The 12,774-nt window shown below is 41.6% G+C and overlaps 1 long non-coding RNA gene across 1 annotated transcript in view; it reads right to left on the bottom strand.

The window, feature by feature from the left end:
• Positions 1–2,034: 2,034 nt before the first annotated feature.
• The window catches only part of LOC137478373 (uncharacterized), a 34,412-nt gene continuing 23,672 nt past the window's right edge, over positions 2,035–12,774 (bottom strand). Inside the window, exons 2-3 of the long non-coding RNA XR_011001526.1 lie at positions 4,886–4,988; positions 2,035–2,759 (exon numbers count right to left, since the gene is read on the bottom strand). This is a non-coding gene — a long non-coding RNA (uncharacterized lncRNA). The remainder of the gene's footprint in view (positions 2,760–4,885; positions 4,989–12,774) is intronic.

Raw genomic sequence — 12,774 nt, 5'->3', positions numbered from 1 at the left:
CAGGAAGGCAAAGGAGCTTTGGCTGGTCTCCCTGGGAGGAGGCAGTGAGTGCCATGGAAATGGCCATTCAGCAGGGACCAGCAGGGTGAAGGAGAAAGGATTTTGATGCAGGCTGTGTCCAGATGTGCAGCTGCAGTGTGGGGAATACCTTGCTTCACACAGCACAGTTTGCACTTTTATTGTGTGGAAGCTGAATTCTTTGGGGTTTTTCTTAGGCAAACAATTGCTGTGCTATTCTTGAACCAGCACTTCCTCCCTCTGGAAAAGTCCAGGCACCTCAGCTTCCATTCTTGTGATCCAAATCTTGGCTTCCCTGCTCAAGCAATGCATTTGTCTGATACTGTAGCTCAGGAAAAATATAAAATGCAATAAAATCTTCAAAATACTTAATAGAGTGGATCTTGAAGTTTTATAGGCAAAGATCTTGGGTGCCCTTTGCCCTGTAACTTCACTGAAATACTTTGTAACTGAAGAAATTTAAAAACAAATCTATCAAAGGATTTAATTTTCCATGATTTAAGCATAGTTTTAAGGAACATTTCGCACTTACTGGCTTTGTGCTTTGTGTAAATGTATTAGCTGTTGCCAATATTTTTTAATCTGTATCTGCATTAACTTGTATTTACCATCTGTTCCTTAAATGGAACCCCTGTAATAGGTTATGTTTAACACTAGATTAATGAAGAAAAATGGGCCTGCACTCACATTTTGTAGTAAACCGTTGACTCAGCTCTACCTTTAGTGTCATTTCCAGCAGGTGGGCAATGGCAAGGGATTTTGTGATGGTGCCTCAGCAAAGTGGGCCATGGCCAGGCCCTGTGGAAGGTCACCCTCTGAGCCAGTCAGGAGTATCTGCTGGGAAAAATTCCTGCTATTTCCAATGTGAGGAAAAGTCAGTAGAATAGGGCATATTGGAATAAGGAATATTTGTCCTGCAAGGGACAATTCTATTGGTAAGTGAGTATTTTCAGGCGAGGGTTTTATTAAGATTTCTCAATTTGAAATAGCTGTCTTGGGAAGGCTTTAGCAAAGAAGTCAATGTGTCATCTGGCAACCCAAGACATTTGTATCAAACAGGACACCCCAAACTCACAACCCCTGAATCTGTGGCTGCTTCCAAGGAGTTCTGTCTTAGGAGCACAGTCCCAAGTGCACGGATGAGAGTCCTTTGAGGACTAAAATGTCACGTTCAAAAGGAAAAGCTTGGTTTTTACATTGTTTGGAAATGTCTTCCGTGCCTCCTAGAGAACATACAAACAAAAAGAAAGTAAAAACATACAAAAGAATATTCCAAGAAAATGTTGCAATGAAAAGAAAATGACAGAGAACTTCCTCTGTTTGGATCAGTAAATACAAAGAAAATCTCTACAAACAAACTTCTTTCAGTAAGGATATGAGTGAAGTTCACAGCACAGGTCATGAGATCCTGGGCTGTTACTTCCATTTTGGGGGGAATTACTGGAAGAAATTCCTCCCAGCCCTGGTGGAGGCTGTGTGTGTTGTAGGGCCAGGTCTCCAGCTGACTGTGGGACTAGCACACACCACCCCTGAGCCTGCTGGCTGCAGTTCCTTCAGCAGAAAACAAGCTCAGTGTAGAAGCTGCAACTCTTCAGAGATAAATAAGAAATATCTGCTGTTTTTCAGGCAACAAGGACACTGCCATGTGCAGGTCACCGCTCAAAGCCTGACACCAGAGCACCAGCTGGGCCTGGTGGTCACTTGCAGTCAGCTGAGGGTCAGTGGCCTGTGGCCAGCGTGGCCAGCAGCCTCAGCAGGAGGCTCAGCACAGCTGCAGAGGGCCAGTCCCTCTGGGAGCTCTTGCTTTATGCCCACGGTATTTTCCCCAGTGTTCAATATCCTCTAGTTCACTGATTTAAACGTGGAGCTCTGGCCAAGATGACATAATTATTAAACTCTCCGTTCTTGAATTCCTTGTAGTGGGATCTAGCAAAAAAAAAAAAAAAAAGAAAAAAAAAAAGGAGTTTTCTCTTGACCTTTTATCAGTGATTTTTCTGTGAATGATGTATGTGAGAAAGTGTCAGTGCCCACAGTGCAGGCTGTGTGCTGTCTGAATGATCACAGCCCTTAAAATGCAGAAATTTCCCCACTGAAACACCTGCAGAGAAAGATATTCTGTATTTACTGGTTCAGCTGAAAAATGCAGAATAGGTGCTTAAACCTGAATTTAACAAAAAGGACACGAGCAGCATCTCTCAGTGCCTTCTGTGTAAGCCTGTGAGTATTTTCAATACAAAAGTGTCTGAACAATTATTAGATTTCTTTGAATGTTTAGCTGGAAGTGCTTTGCTTTTTTCAGCCATTTTTTGAGTCACGGAGCTGTGAAAACACCAATGTCCTGTTTCTTCACCAAGGCTGGTGTTTCACCATGGCTCTCTGAAACATAAGACTGAAAATCAGGGAGCAAAAAACAAATGTCAAAAGAGGGAATTAACCTGCTAAAAATGCCCAGAACTGCTTATTTTAATTTCTTTCTCTCTTTTTTGTATTTTTTAAAGTCATTTAGGGAAGATCCAAACCCCAGCCCTATTAGCAGGATGATACAAAGGGCTTTTTGAACCTGGAACTTTTAAAATCTTCATATTTTATTATATAAAATGAAATGCCTGAGTGTTTACTTTATTACATTTTTGGGCTTTATCTTCTTATTTTTTATTATTTTTTTTTAAGCACAATTGTCAGTGTGATCCTTCCCTTCAGATTCCAGGGGGGAGTACCACAGGCAGTGTGAGCTCTTGTTCCTGAACAAAAGAATGAAAATAATAAACTTGGTAAAAAGTGAAAATAATAAACTTTTTACAAAGTTTAAAAACTCTTTCTAATGGTTAGCTTCAGCTCCCGGGCCTGCTAGCCAAGAACATGGAGGTTTCTTTAGTTCAGTGGAAATATCTAATTTTAACAGATGAAATAAATGGAACTAGGCATGTAATAAGGGCACTATTCTGTACAAACGCAGCAGGGATGGTCCAACAGAGATTACCTCATGAGCATCAGCTTGGCTGCTCTAGTTACAGACTGAAAACAAACAGCTCCCAACATTCTGCATGAGTAACAGGCCCTCAGGAAATGCCCAAACCCAAAATTTCAAGCATCAATCTCCAGTGCAGAAAAATTAATCTTTTATTGACTAGCACTGATGCTGCTCGGGACTCCTTGTATGAGTGTCCAGGAATCAGCCAGGAATCATTTTTCACTGCCCTGAAAGCAAGTGAGGATGGCCAGGAGAGCACTTCCAGATGTTAAATGAACTCTCCACATTTCACAGATACAGGGATTTCTTTTTGAGACCATTTATAGAAGTTTGGAAAGAGCTCAGGGCATTATGTTATTAAAATTTAGGGAGGAATGTTTTAATTTTACAAAAAATTGAAGACATTACTTAGCTTTTTTTTTTTTCCAATCACTATTAACATCTGAGCTCCAAAAAGGAAGTAGCTCTAGGCACCTATAACTAAATACATGCTTACCATTATATTAAAGATTTTGCACCAAAGAATGTGTCCCAAATTTGGCTGTAGCAAGGCATCGAAACATTCAGCTGAGTCTGATGCTACTGAGAAGGTCACAGAATTTATAACTTTTTAGACTGCCAGGTTCAGTGCAACAAATTGTGATTGCTTTAAGGATTAATTGCCAAACAGCAACAAGAATCAAAGAATGAATTCTCAGAAGCTCTGCAGAAAAGGGATGTTTCTGCAGCTTTGGGGGAACTCGCTGAGGTCACACATCCAGCCTGGAGCAGCAGCCAGGATGTTTTGTTGGGCTGCTTCATCCAGCATTTCTGTCCCATGGAGAATGGAGGAGGACACACAGGTGCTAAAAGGGAGAGAGGAGTACTAGGAATACCCACACATTAAAACAGGAGTATCTCCATTTAGGATGAAGTTGAATTACTTCCTTTACTCTGAGGTTAGGTTTAGTTTGATGAGAATTTGGAAAGAATGACCAGTATATTTAACAATTAACATGGCCTGCGTTTTGCATTAACAGGCTGTCAATGAGCCAAGTCAGCTTGGTAGCTTAGAGCTTGCCTAGCTCTGATTAACTTCTCTCTTTTATGCAAACATCAACTCGCTCCTGGCATGCTCTGCTCTTGCTGCCAGGGCAAAGATTAGATGAAAGTGGAAGAGATTTAGCATAGCAGGTTCTACAGAAGATCATAGCTGTGCAGGCAGCAGCAAAGTGCTTGCCAAAGGCTACAAACCAGGGCAAATATAGGAAAAAAAAACCCTCATCTGCTTAGTTCCCCAGAGCCAGGGTCCTACTGGGGACAAAGGGCCTCTATGGCAATGGGCAAGTGACCAGGAGCTGCAGTGGTCCCTCTGTGATGTGGTTCCATGCCATGATCATGGCTATTCCAAGCAGCCTCTGCCTCATGGAGCTGGTGACTGCACTATAAAGCCATCCACAGGTCCTGACCTATAAATTATTCCCATTATGTGTGAAAGGAGCTGTGTTTTTTATGCACATCTCAGTTCTGCTCAACAGGAGCGAAGGTCACTCTGGGTGCTCACAATGAGATCAGTAAATCAGAGAGATCAGTAAATCATAGCCTCACATGCAGCAGGTTAAGGATGCTGAAGAAGAGTTTTATTCCCTTCTTTTTCTCTTTTTTACCCATGAAAACCTCAATAAAATATCCTTCTGTCATCCCATCTTGTTCCAAGTCCAATTTCACAGCTTCAGCAATTGCACAGCCTTCATGGAAGAAGCAGGAGCCTCTCCTGAAACTTCAGATAATTTGTGACCTTTTGGAAACTCTGAAGAAAACCAGAACACCAGGATGGAAATCTACCATTCTATTTATTAATAATTCTGAAAAAAAAATTAAATTGTGCTGAAGAAAAATGACAACACCCGTTCTTACCTTCCAGGTGCTTGGAACAACGTTGTTGCTGAGCTTCAGGGATGAAGGGGAGAAACTTTCTGCCTGATGCAGTTAGATACAGAGTCTCCAGGGATTACAAAAGCTGCACAAAAACATGAAGGGGAGAGGAAATAAATAATTTTAAAGGAAATAAAATCAGACAAGCCACTTTTATCTTTTTTCACTCAAAGAAGCGGGCATACATGTAAGCCCAGTTGGTTTTTTTACACACAATATTATAGGTGCAAGTGATTTTTCAGCCAAGTATTAATCTTGTTTGGGAGACAGAAATCAACATTATGTACAGGATACAGCCTGTGAACCTTTTTTTATAGATTTTGATGTGTAGAAGGGCAGCTGATACTGGGAAGGGCACTGCAGCACTCAAAGGAATCCATCAGACCTTCTCAAAAATTGCAAAATCAAGCCAATCAGGTTGATTATAAAGAAAGGAATTTAATCACCTATTTTTATTCTGTTCACCTATGACAAGAGACATGAAAACAATCTCTGACTTGTAAAGTTTTTACCTAGTGTGAGTGAAATCCTTCAGAGACACAAGAGCCCTTTTTGAAGAGGAAAGGTTACAGTCTCATCAGCGTGGTGGGAATTTGGCATCCTACTCCCCTGAACAACATGAAAAATCTCAACCTGAGACTCACTCAGATATAAATCTAACAGCACTCAAATATTTCCCATGATGGAAAACCCTGGAGATCCCAGCATGGACAGCAGCAGACGAAGCAGAAGGGCCATCACTGTAACCAGTCAGCAACATGAGCCCAAAAGTTAATTAATACAGTGCTTTAATCAAGGGAAGCTTTACACCTCAAAGGGTGGGCAAAGAAAGGCTGTGAGCTTTCCTTCTGCAAAGGGAAAACAGCTCTGGAATTAAACAGATCGGCTCAGGCTCCTTGCCACAGTAAATCTCTCCTAAATCCTTTCACCCCACTCCAAGGGTGGGAGTGGGAGGTGCAGGACAGGGGAGGGTTAGCCAAGACTTCCACTGCTCCTGAGGGAACTGGGATTGCTACAGCTGCTAAAACGAGCAGCAGGATTTATGCTGCATGTTTGGAATAGCACTCGTGTTAAGCAATATATACTTCTTAAATTGTATGCTTTTTCTACTCTAGTGCATATGGCACGGCTATACCATCTCTGGAGTAAGAAAAAAACCAAACCACACTTCAGCTGCTTCAGATGAACTCACACAAGATTTCTGCACCCTGTCCCACTGAATTTACAGTGTTAGTTGTGTCTGAGGTTTCTGGCTGATCTCTTGTTTACCCTTTTGATAACAATGCCAGGCACTTCCTAAAGTTGCACTGCATCCAGTAAGGAGTCGATGGGAATTTGCTGATTTACACCAGCTGTGACTTCATGCAGGATTTTAGTGGAAATATTACGTGTTTCTTGTAGTGGAAAAAATATTCTCAGTGCTGAAGATGTTTTATTATTCAGTAGCCTGTCTGTATATAGAAAAACATGATGTCCTGTTGCTCTTTACACTTTTAAGAGCTACAGGTGACTTAAGGGGCAAAAAGTTCCTCAGTCCCTCCAAGAAAAGCCATGGGAATCAGCTAGTATGTTCTCCCTAGAAATGTTTTTAAAATAATGGATTAAGTGATACAGAATCCATAGGTGAATTTAAATTATGAAGTTATAGCTGTCTTTATGTAATGCAGGTTATTTATACCAAGTTTAATATAGCCACGGTTTCAATCACTGTTATTTTAACATATTTATTTAAAAATTAAAGAATGTCTTAGGTTGCCTGCCAGCTGTATCACAGCCACATCAGTTATCGTGCAAGAGATCAGTCATTCAAATTCAGTGCATGACAAAGTGTAGGAAAAAGAAATATTCCCACAAATGCAAACATTATGAGGAAAGTGCTTTATATGTTGTGAGCCACAGAGTCAGCTGGCTGTTTTAACTGAGACACTCGCTGCTCTCCCCATGTTTATAAATAGCATCATGAAGGGTGTGTTACATGTTCTAAGCTACCCCAAGAACACAATTTTAATATTCCACAATTCACATGTTCATTTACTCATCCTGAGAGAATATAATGCTGACGTTCAGATTCGGAAGCCTGTAAAATCCCATATTGTCTTGATGGGAGCAATTATGGTGAAAGCAAAGCAAGAGCAAAAGTGACTCCCAAAGTCGTGGGTGACAGCAGAAGTCCCAGAGCTCCACCACGCACCGGAGCGTGAGGTCCCACCTGGCTCACCCAACTCCTGCAGGATGGGCTCGTGGGTAAAAACTGAACCTGTGCCTTGGTTTCTGTGACAGGCCAGCTTGGCTTTAGCGCAATGCTGCTGGGGGTTTCCCTTTCAGCTGGTGGGGGAGACAGGAATGAATAGTGAGGGAGAATAAGGAGACACAATCCAATGAGTCTGGCGGGAGGTGATGTCAAAGGCGAGATTCAGTTACAGCGGGATTATTAACGGTGATCATGTCAGCCTGAGATAAGCACACTCAGCCCAGTACCAGACATGCAAATGCTCTCAGTCTGCCCCTGGACGTGCTAACTTCAGCTGAGGAGTCACTGTAAGGAGGTGTTGGGCACACCATGCCCAGAGGAACCAGTCAGAGCCCTCGCTGGGACTGGGGCTCACAGTGCAGATCACGGCAAAGCCAGCAGGATTTCCCTGGCTCAGCAGCCCTGAGGGATCACTCCAGGGGTGAGCCAGGAGCTGACCAGCCCTTTTCAGCCTGGGAATAATCCCTGTGCATAAATCAGGGGGGGAGGCACAAGGCTGTGGTCTGTCTAGAAATAGCACAGAATCACAGGATGGTTTGGGTTGGAGGGACCTTAAATTCCACCCAGTGCCACCCCTGCCATGGCAGGGACACCTTCCACTGTCCCAGGCTGCTCCAAGCCCTATCCAGCCTGGCCTTGGGCACTGCCAGGGATCCAGGGACAGCCACAGCTGCTCTGGGCACCCTGTGCCAGGGCCTGCCCACCTTCACTTTCAGTCACACCAAACACAAGTTTGGACTAAAGGAATACAGAAAGCTGAGAGCACTGCCAGCTATACTGGATCCACTGGCATAAGCTATGGGTATCTATTTCTCTTATTGCTCCTTGAAGGTTACTTATCCTCCATTTGACAACATTTAATCAACTGACTAAATCACCATCAACCAAACACCGAAATATTCTAAGAAGACTTCATGATTCTCTTTTTTGGTCGATCTCTAAGAATTCCATTTCTGCTGCACAGGACTTGAACACAGAAGACTGTAATTCTTGGTGTTTTCCATAAATAATTATCACAAAAAACCCCACCCCCACAACCCCCAAAAAACCAACAAAACAAAAACAGCAACAACAACAAAAACCCCAACAAAACAAAAACAAAACCACAAAAAACCCCAAAAACAAAACGAAAAAACAGAGCATTAGGGGCTCTTTTAGAAACACTGTGTATTTGAAAGACATAAATTTATGCAGAGTAATAAGGTTCCATTTATGTGTAATGCAGATATTGTTGTACCAAATTATAGAAATATAAAACCAGTCAAAGGCCTAATGAACTTACAGAACCAGCTTTGGTAAATTGGTGTTGAAAAGGACATTTGTGAGATTAAGACGACATAAAAAAGGTTGAGATCATTCAACTGAAAAATATCATTTAGATCCTGTCTAAAATGTAGGAACTTTATGGGTTAGGAAGAGAGAAAAGAAATCTACACCTAACTAGCAAAGCTCAGTTGAACAACAATCTAAAATCAGTGTAACAATTGCATAAAAGTCACACTTCTGACAGTTTAATTTCTATCCTTTGGAGATCCTGTGTGGAGGGATGTTATTCTGCTATTTTCAGTTCCATCTCTCCAACAACACTGTGGATTCAGCTGCCTATCCTAAGATTGCAGGAAAATCTAGAGGAATCTTTATTTAGGTAATATCTTTAATTCAGTCAATGTTATGGGCTGGAGAGCTAGAACTGATAGCTGATTTTGTCTTGTTTTGTCAATAAATGATGCAGCTTTTGTTTCTGAAGGGATATTCTTTTTAATTAAAAAATCTAATAGCACAGAGGTGTTCTAGATGATGTAATCTATTTGTAGGGAGTTTTAGTCTTTGTATATTTTATACAATACTAAAAAAAAATATATTAAAAATCTGTTCCCAGGTTCCATTTTCTCTTTAAAAAACAACCTACGACAAAGTGAATCCTTGCTTCCTTACACAATTTCTCATGAATGTCATCTCCCCAGAGCAGACAAAGAGGATTCTTTCCAGTTCTTCTAAACAGAGGCTCTCTTTGTTTCAGGGATGTCTCCATTTTACTATTTATATCTATTTTAGAGTCCTAAACAAATATCAGCACGCCACATAAATTAAGAAGATTAAATAGGGGCAGCACTAAAAAAAGCAAGCCAGGCTTAACCCCAGTGTAAAGGATGAATTAAGCACAATGACATCAAACAGGAGCAGGAAACTTGGAGAAGCAGTAGGTGATTACTGCCTCTTAATTTATGAGGAGGATTAGAGTGTAAAGGCTTGAAGAGGCACACAGAACAGCAAAGGTGCTTTTCTCTGCAGGGTGGTTACACAATGTAAGACAAGGGCATCTTCTGCCTGCCCATCCCACTGCAACCCTCACCCCTGGCCACAGGAAGCCTAAAAACTTCTTGTGCTCTAAAAGCCTTTTTCTCCGTTACATATTAATGAGAAATTCAGCCTGCCCAATAAATCACATCAAGCTGCCCCTTTTGCTCATGGCTCTGTTCCCTTGTTGCTCTCTTTAATATTAACTCCATCTCCACGGGGCACTGCCCCATGGAACACCAAGGACCACAGCCTATGCTCCACCACCCCAGAGCCCACAGAGGTTCAGCAAAGCTGGGCTTGGCTGCTGCTGGGCCTGGCTCATTTTCCTCTGGGCTGTTGGAGCTGTGACCAGGGATGGATGGGATCCTGCCTGACCTCCCAGCCTGTCCTAGAAGCTCCCCTCTTGCTCTGACATTTCTGGGTTTAAACACAAATTGTGCAGCTAGACGGTTTTCTCTTTCCTTTCCCAAAAAAGATTACAGCATGAATGAGGGGAGAATGACTGCTTAAAGGCAGGGCATACCTCTGATGGTTTGAGACACACCAGAGCACCAGGAATTTGAGATTATCACTACAGAACTTCCTAGAGCCAAGGGTTTCAAAAGAACCCACCATGAAGCCACAGCTCCATCACGGAGAAGACATGTGCCCATCTTTTATTAAATATTTTTGGTTTGTTATTAAATATTCACTTTTGTGGCAAAAGTTGTCTCTTGAAACTTTCAGATCTAGCAGGTCCTGAACTAAACCTTCTGCTAGCACAAAGTTCTAAAGGCAGAAGGTGCAACATTTTGGCATCTCTGTGGCTGTAGTTGGCTCCAAACCAAACTTTCTCATATGAGAAAAGTGTCACACAAATCCTTTGCCATGATCCAGAAAATGGTGATAGCTGCTTTACTTCACTTCTGGTAATGTGTTATATTGTATTAAAACCACATTTTAACCTATTAATTGCAAAGGACATTATTTTATTTTGTTTTTCTTTCTTTTGGATTGTCCTTATTGAAGCTTCTGGGAGTGCTTCAAGAAACAAAAGAAAATTGATTTTTCCTTTTATTCATATAATCCCCCAATTTTCAAGAACACATTCAGACCAGTAACTGAAATGTTTTGTTTGACCACACAAATTCATGCATTCTGATAATCTTCTGCACATATCTTTCTCTTGTCTCAGCATGCCTGGAACAGTATATGTAAAAATATCCTTAAAAGAGGGGAAAGTCACAGCAAGAGGGGAAAAAAAAGGGGGAAGACAGAAGTGACATATTAGAAATGAAAAATGCTACTAAAAAGAAATATATCTTTTTTTGGCACAAATAAGAGGCTTCATTTTCATTGCCAAAGTCAAGTCAGATTACTTTTCAGAGTTATGCAAACCTCAAAGTTTTGCCTGGAGGAGATCCTGGGAGAGAATTTGAGGAAGGCTCATTTCAATTCCTGCTATTTGATCCACAAAGGAGAAACACTGCTGGCATTAGCTCAGCACACCCTGGGATGCTCTTGGCCTGGGAAAGACGAGAAGAATTGCTGCTGGAGAAGAGGCAAGTGGTCCCCACACAGGGCTCCCAGTGAGCCCAGACACAGCACCAGCCTCCACCAGCAGGACTCAGAAGCCACTGGGAAGTTAGCTGGCTATTATGCATCAGTGTTGCTGTCATCTTCTGTATTTTTTGTTGTTGTTCCATCTCTCCTTACTAATCAGGATCCTATCACGCATTTGATAACAAACATGATCAGTTTAACATAACAAACCCCCCAGTTTCTGTGCAAAAAGGTAGAAGTGACCTTTTCTTTCCTAAGTCCATGTTCCAGTGCCAGCAGGACAGGATTTTGACTGCAGTGGGATGTGTTTTGTTTGTTTGACATTCCAGCAGTTGAATGTGTGACACAGGGAAGATGGAAACGATGCTTTTGGCACTTGCATACCTGGATCATGCTACAGCTTGCCAGGAGGAAAGGAACAAAACCTGAGCCTGCAGAAACATCCTGTAGTAATGGCCCATTTATCCAAACAGAGCAATCACTTACCTGTCAGACTGAAAGAATTTAGACAACATTTTAAATAGCTTCTCTGCTTGTCTGTAGCATAATGAGCACAAATCTGCCGTTTTCTAAATGGTCAAATGGCCATTTTCTTGGTCTCCTAAACCAAGAGAGCATGAGAGCAGCCCCTGCACCCTGAGCATTGTATTAATACAACTTTGGTGCTCCTTAAGCAAAGCAGATTTCCCCAGAGCATGTCCCCTGAAACATTTTCTCCTCCCTGACAGAGCCGATCTTTAGCATGTCACTCCTTGAGAACAATTTTCAGAGTCTAAAGAGACAAAGGAATTGTTTAATCTACATGGTTCTAAGAGGAGGGGGACACGTTGCAATGCAAGCCTCTCTGAGTTCCTCAGAGAGAGAGATATGAATGCAGGGGTTGAATTAAAGCCTTTAGAGAAATTAAGATATATTGAGCCACATAGATATAAAGTAGAAGTGTAGGTTTAAGTTTTGAGTAAGTAGAAATACATTTTAAGTGCCTTAAGAAATTGTGTTAGCTAGTAAAGGCCCTAAGGCCCAATTTAAAGTTGAGTAACTCAGCTCCAGACACCCTTACTTATTTTTTATTATGCTTTTAGAATGATTATTCTTTTCTGATTTGCCTTTGCTGTGGTGCGCAGCACCAGCTGGAATATTGCCCATGGTCATCCCAGGAGCAGCAGCAGGACAAGAATAATGTCCCATTACTGCTGGGACATTCAATTTGCCTTTGCCAGCTGAAAGATTAGCCCTTGGACTGAGAATTCCAAGAATTCCACGTTTTGCAGGACATAGACACACAGCTCTGCACACCTTTCTGCAGCATAACAGGATGGGGGAGGCCACCTGAGAGAGCCAGCCTTGAGAAGAAAGATTCTCTGACTCCTGTAGGACACTGAAAATACTTGAGCAGATGACAAAAGGTGAGCTGAACCTATGTCCCAGAAGAAGAGACAGACAGACATTAACCCTGCCTTTTCTTTCTTACAATGAAATATCAATATACACCTACAAAAGCCATTTTCTCAAGTCCAAAGAAAACTTCAGATGATTAAACATTTGATCTATTTTTCTGAATCTATCAAAATCCCAGGGTTTGTAAATGTCTCCTCAGCTTCAGATCATCTCTTTAGGCTTTTTGATTTTGGATTTTTGATGTCATTCAAATAAAGGGAGGTTTGGTTTTTGTGGTTTTTTTTTTTTCCTGAGAAAACAGAGGAAAAATAGTAGAAGCTCAATGATGTGTGTTCAGTGTTCTTCTGTGAAAAGCAAACTTGTAAAAATTGCATCCTGG

The sequence above is a fragment of the Anomalospiza imberbis genome, chromosome 8, assembly GCF_031753505.1.
Source record: "Anomalospiza imberbis isolate Cuckoo-Finch-1a 21T00152 chromosome 8, ASM3175350v1, whole genome shotgun sequence".
Classification (NCBI taxonomy): Eukaryota; Metazoa; Chordata; class Aves; order Passeriformes; family Viduidae; genus Anomalospiza; species Anomalospiza imberbis.
The sequence above is the reverse complement of the archived record's forward strand: the minus strand, read 5'-3'. Positions and strand labels throughout refer to the sequence as shown.